Raw genomic sequence first — 7,032 nt, 5'->3', positions numbered from 1 at the left:
GGTAGCCTGGGGGTTGAGGGCAAGGTCAGGTAGCCTGGGGGTTGGGGGCAGGGCCGGGTAGCCTGGGGGTTGGGGGCAGGGCCGGGTAGCCTGGGGGTTGGGGGCAGGGTCAGGTAGCCTGGGGGTTGGGGGCAAGGTCAGGTAGCCTGGGGGTTGGGGGCAGGGTCAGGTAGCCGGGGGGTTGGGGGCAAGGCCGCGTGCACGTGCACGGGAGATAACGCAGCTTTGGGTGCCTTGCGTGCGCGTGGCGGCGATAAGGGAGACGGAACTGCGCGCGTCTTCCCGCCGAGGCGCGCGCGCATTCTCTTATCTGTGTGCGTGTGGTGGGTGTGTGTGTGGTGGTGTGTGTGTGTGTGTTGGGGTGGCGTGTACGTTTGTGCGTTTGTGTGTGTGGTGGGTGTGTGTGCGTTTGTGGGTGTGTGTGTGTGTGTTGGAGTGGCGTGTGCGTTTGTGTGTGCGTGTGTTGGGGTGGCGTCTGCGTGGTGGGTGTGTGTGTGTGTTGGGGTGGCGTGTGTGTTTGTGGTTGTGTGTGTGTGTTGGGGTGGCGTGTGCGTTTGTGTGTGTTGGGATGGCGTGTGCGTGTGTGTGTGTGCGTGTGTGTTGGGGTGGCGTGTGCGTCTGTGATTGTGTGTATGGGTGCGTGATGTGATGGGAGTGTGTTCGGGCGAGTGTGTTTCCGCTTGTACACGTTGCGTTGGGTTTTGGCGAGGGGCTGATTCTGCGCGTGTGTTAGCTCGAATCGGCCTCAAACAACTCCTGTACTTGGTGCGGTGTGTAAACATTGCCACTAGGGAAGACAAAGGCGGCCGGGAGTGGTCCTAGCCACCTAACAGCACTTGCCCCAACAGTCTGTTAAGGCTAAACGGGGGATCTTTGTCCGTGTGTTTCCGCGTGTCTGCGTTCGTGTTTCTGTGCGCGGTGCCGGTTGCATCGGTGTTTGCCAACAGCATTTGCCGCAACAGCCACCTACAGAGCTATACAGCGCAGATATGCCTGCCTTTGTGTGTGTGTCTTGATTGTCTATTGCTGTATGTGCATACCTATGTGCCTGTGCGTGTGTGTGTTGGGACAGTGGGGAAGCACAGGTGGTACTGATGTCAGTTCGCCTACAAACACTTGAGTCTCTGTCTTGAGAACCGTCTGCCAGTGAGCCTTCGACATGTTGTTTGTCCGCAAAGTGCACCTAGCCTGGCACAAGTGCCGTGGTGACATCGCCAGTGGCGAATGGCGGCTGTTGTTCAGTGTACAGGTATTTTACTGGTAGGAACCACCTGGTTCCACCAGCCCACAGGAGATTATTGTGTCCGTCCGTCGTGCATTCAAAAATGGGAGGTGTGGGGCTGGGTGGAGAGGGGAGGGTGGGGAGGGGCTGGGTGGGGAGGGTGGGGAGGGGGCTGGGTGGTGAGGGTGGGGCTGCGTGGGGGATGGGAGGGGTGGGGCTGGGTGAGGAGAGGCTGGTCACCCCGTGGTGCCCTTATAAAACTCAACGTATAACCTACTCACGCCGGCTTGTGCCCGCCCTCACAGTCGGCCATGTTTGCGGAATACATCACGCCGCCATTGACCCTGGCCATTGACAGAGCAACCCAACGTTCCTACCAGCTCCCTCCGCAGGAATGTGTTTTTTACCGTGTGCATTTTTTTTGTTTGTGCGGGGAGTGTTCGTGTCGTGGTTAGGGCACTGCGATTCATTTCGGATTCCCACTCCCTGCCAACAGCGGCGAATATCTGAACCGGTTACGTGCCATCCTCGGGTCGACTCAGCCTGAATTTTATTTTATTTGGTGCGGTGTGTAAACATCAGCGCGGAGGAGAGATCAGCACTGCAATGATTCTGCTCACAATATTCTACACAATTCCAACATTTCCACCGTCACTGGTGACATTTTAAAGAAATAATGCCAATGCATTCTCATTTCAAATGTTAAATTCCACAAGCGTGCTTCGTGAATGAAATAACGTAATGCACCATCTGCTTATCGGTCAGCTGCTGAAGGAAGGCAGTCCCATACCTTTCTATCGCGAGGGTTGTTTTTCCCACACTGCACTACGCTGGTCAGTAGGAGTTTCGCGAGGGGGGCCATGCTGTCCTCCAGTTCCGGTTCATATCCCACACGGCACAGGTGTCAGCCTTGGCCTGGAATCGATCTCGGTTTAATTGCTGGGTTTATCGCACCAGTGCGCTAACAACTGCGCTACCACTCCACCGTCATTCGTGTATACATGCCTACGGTTCTTTTTTTTGTATTACTATTGGTTACGGTCAAGTGTCAAAGGCACGTGTGTGCTCATTTGCACGTTAATTATTAAATGCTCTTATCAATGAGAACTTTTGCCCGGCCTTATCAGTTGCTGATAACCGGATGAATGTGCCGCCAACCTCTTGAGACACTAAATGGGAGGCAGGTTCTAAAACAGCGGAAATCATTCAATTCAAATAGCGAGAGACAGATTTATTGTCCTAGGTGCTTCGGCCAACACAGACACGCGCATAAAAAAAAACCGAGTCGCGAACTACAACCGTGGGCTGGGGAAGAACCCTTCGAGTAACAATTGCGACGACTCATTTTGCGAGTGTAATAAAGGTAATGAGGTAGAGTCCCGGTAAGGACATTCCTCCCCCCTGCCACTGCTGGCGGAAAGCCGCATATACGGGCTGCTTCAAAAAAACGTTAACACTTACATGGGACTATCGTTTTTAATGGCAAAAGAGCGGTCGATGCTACACTGTAACATGGGAAGAAATCTTCTTGGTTCTTTCGGTAAAGTCACGTAGAAGGAAAATAATAAAATAATAAAAATAAAACAATAAAATAATTCTCAAGACGTTTCGGCCACAACGCAAGCAGCCGTCCTCAGGTGAAGAACAGGTCTGTCGGGAAGACAGCGTCTGAATGAAACACCACCTGAGGACGGCTGCTTGCGTTGTGGCCGAAACGTCGTGAGAATAATTTTATTATGTTTTATTATTTTATTATTTCCCTTTTACGTGACTTTACCGAAAGAACCAAGAAGATGAATCCCTGCAGTCACGAAAGCTTTTAATCGAAAAATGGGAACAAATGTGATGTTAATGGCTTCAAAAAGTCAACGAGTCTCCACTAGTTCGCCATCGTTGTCAACGCATTGCCTGGAATCTTCTCCAGGTGGTCTCCAGAGCCCGGAAGCACATTTATTGCGGTATTGTTGCAGATTCTCAAAAGTGTTAAACATTGTTTGAAGCACCCATGTACGAATGCACTTCGGTTAACTACTCCACAAGTACCCACACTTTACCCCACCCCACGCGACCTGTCCGATCGTGACTTATTGCGACGTACCCATGCATACTGCCGTGTGGAACGGAGGTGGGTGCAGGGGGTGGACGATGCGAGTTGGATATAAACAACAAAAATAACATGCCCATACTCGGTAAAGTCACGTAGGTAAAATAAAATAATAAAATAAAATTATAGAAATTATTTTATTTATATTAATTTTTTTTGTTCTTTTTACCTACGTGACTTTACCGAAAAAACCTAAGAGTATGAATCCTTGCAGTCACGAAAGCTTCAAATCTAGAAATAACATGCCCATCATTAAAAACTGCAGCGCCTGGAGATCGAATCGAACCGGAGACCCCCTCCACCCCCTCCATTGCGAGTTCGATCCAGGAGAAGGAGGCGTCTAATTACCAGCGGTGTCCGCTGGTTGGACATATTGTTCGCCGAGAGGAAACAGAGCCGTCTGTACGGACAATACAAAGCAACAGCTACAAGAGGAGGAGGAGGAGACACCGACAACTTCGAGATTTCGGACGAGAAAATCCGCGATTCTTTCGGTCAACGTCGCTGCAAGGTGACGTGCACAGACATGGCCCCCTCCACCACCAACACGCGTGCGAACGCCCCGGGTTCAGCGGCTATTCGAGTTTGACCGACGGAGCGGCGCCCCAGTGCCCTAGTGTCGCTTCTACGTGAACGATACAGAGACATCGCAACCCCTCCCACCTCCTCCCCCGCGAGCCTACAACCCACCAGGCCATTCACCCGACCCACTGGCCACTGAACTCTTCATGCATAACAGCATTGCGCGCTAAGCAATACGGGAGGGAGTGAGTGAGTGATGTGGACGTAGGGGGGTGGGGTGTGTACGTTTGCTGTGGCTATTCGTGGGTGGTTATTAGCGAGGAGGAGTTGTTGCTCTGCGCCGACATCAGCGGTACTAAATAATTCATATTCTTAGGTTTTTTCGGTAAAGTCACGTAGGTAAAAATTTAAAATTAAAATTAATAAAAGTAAAATAAAAATAAAAATCACAACGTTTCGGAGGCAACACAAGCTTCCGTCTTCAGGTGGAACCGTCACAGCACGATTGCTGTATCAAGTATTTTACTTTTATTAATTTAAATTTAAAATTTTCTACCTACGTGACTTTACCGAAAAAACCTAAGAATATGAATCCTTGCAGTCACGAAAGCTTCAAATCTAAAGGTGCTAAAGAGTTAGTGAGTGGGTGCTGTAGTTTGGGCTTGAGGCAAGGGCACTCGTAAACGCCCAGGAGGTAACCCGCGCAACGACCCGTCGATTCCACGGGTGGTGAGATGTTAGTTACCTCGCCTGGTATGCGGGAGGTACTGGGGTTCGATCCCGACCCTGACGCCTGCTGTATAATGGAGAGTTTGCACCTTATCCCCGTGGTTGCGTGGATTTTTCTCCCGGCTCTCCGGAGTTTCCCTCCACATTTCGAAACACGCGTTCTGAGTATGTGGCTCCTTTACATTTCCACGTTATACGCCAGCTCTTCGAGGTATCATTTGTGGCCAGGTCGCTTTGGAAAAAAGTTATATATATAGAGTTCAGTGGGCCTTACCTGGTAAAATAATATTTTTTAAATGTCTCCTCCATGCAAAGAGCAGATTAAGTCGTTACGCACTTTTTCTCTCACCTGAGGATTGCTAAGAGGGTTTAACGTGGGACTCTGATAGTACTCAACTCAACACGTTCAAGTTCATTTATAAGGTATAGCCCTGTGAGCCATTCGGCTCTTGAATCGGGTGCAACCGCAACAAACAAAAAACAAAAACATGAACAAAAAACATCTTAAAGTGACTATGTGACTAAGTGCAAACAGAAAATCCAAGAAAAGACAGCAAAATATTGCAGAAAAAACACCGTACACCAACGCTGTGTGCAACACATAGGAGACACAGTGTGAAAATGTGTACACGTGCAGGACCCAAGCAACGTAGAGAGTAGTGAATGTAATGAAGCTAATACGTCGAGTGTGTGTGTGTATGTACTTGCTCGAACGAGTGAGCTTTGTCTTTATGTAGAACGCTCCGATTCTAACGATGATGGAGATGTCACGTGTGCCTGTGCCGACGATAGTGCAGCCTTCATTAGGTGCCCGAAACAAACGAATTAAGGCTGATTTTATTGAGTTGTTTTCATTTATTTTATTTTATTCTTTACCTACGTGACTTTACCGAAAAAAACAAAGAGTATGAATCATTGCAGTCACGAAAGCTTCAAATCTAGAATTAATTAAGGCTATATGGGTGATCTTAAACTTTGGTAGTGCATCGGATAGCGAGCTGCGCAACGAACCCGAATTAGATTTATGGTCCCGGTCAACACCAGCGACTATTATCTGAACCGGTCCTGGGCATCCCCTAGGTCGACTCAGCCTCAAATTCGTAGGCGTGGGGGCGGAGGGGATTTGCTAAATCTTCACCATTTGTCAATTCTCGCGCCGGAGGAGATCGAATAGATCCGGCGACCTCTCGGTTACAAGTCCAGCGCGCTGACCGTCACACCACAGCAGCACCACAGCAAGTTGGGTGGCCTCATGGAATGTGAGAAATCCTGGGGTGGAGCGTAAAGAGGTGCGAGTTGAGTGTCGAGTTTTGGAGAGAGGGGGAGGCGAACCAGGCTACACCACCTAAAGGGGTCACCGGGTCATCGCTCCGTGGTCTGGGAGGTCAACAAAGTGTCGGGGTGGTGGCAATTCGAGAAGCGAGAATCAAAAAAAGGAAACTCATTCTGTCAATCATCCTCGAGGGCCCAGGCTGCCTATCGGTCACCCTTAAAGACACCACTGTGGCTTTGCCCGTTGGAGAGTTATCATTGCCGAGTGTGCCGTCTGAGCACAATGTCATCTTTAGCAACGATACAGACTCATTAATCACGGAGCATTTGCCGGTAATAGTAAATTCAACCCAGAAATTATTCTGCATCTATGTAAAAAAAAGACACGTGTTCCAATCGTACGATTGTCTCTCCAAGACCAATATTAAAAAGCAGCATTTGTCGTAAGCAAGCAAATTCCAGACAGATTTAGACCTCTCGAGTGTCATTAGCAGCCAGGCTTTACAACAACACTCGATTACCAGATATTATTGGCGAGACCACTCCACATACACGATGGGACCCAGCTAACACAGGAAATAATATTTCTACAAATTAGTCAATGTACTGGCATTATGCAGGATTGGCATGTGTACGCACATTACTCGTGGCTATATACGACTGATACTGGTAGGAACCTCCTGGTTACACCAACCCACAGGGGCTGGGTGGGGAGGGAGGGGCTGGGTGGGGAGGGGAAGGTGGGGAGGGGCTGGGTGGGGAGGGTGGGGCGGGGTGGGAGGGGTGGAACTGGGTGGGGAGGGGCTGGTCACCCCGTGGTGCCCTTATAAAACTCAACGTTTAACCTACTCACGCCGGCTTGTGCCCACCCTCACAGTCGGGCATATTTGCGGAATACACCACGCCGCCGTTGACCCTGGCCATTGACCGAGCAACCCAACGTTCCTACCAGCTCCCTCCGCAGGAATGTGTTTTCGTGTCAAGATATTTTATTTAATCAAACTAGCAGCTCGTACCTCCTTCCGACTTAAAAGTCCGCTTATCATTCCAGCCAGCCTCCCTTTCCTCGAATAAACATTTTCCTCGCTTTATGGGAGGCAAACGACACCGATTGACGAACGTGGAGAGCGAGAGAGACTCGCATCGTGGGCTGGGTCGTATATAAATGCACTTTTGAGAAATG

The sequence above is a fragment of the Lampetra fluviatilis genome, chromosome 28, assembly GCF_964198595.1.
Source record: "Lampetra fluviatilis chromosome 28, kcLamFluv1.1, whole genome shotgun sequence".
Classification (NCBI taxonomy): Eukaryota; Metazoa; Chordata; class Hyperoartia; order Petromyzontiformes; family Petromyzontidae; genus Lampetra; species Lampetra fluviatilis.
The sequence above is the reverse complement of the archived record's forward strand: the minus strand, read 5'-3'. Positions refer to the sequence as shown.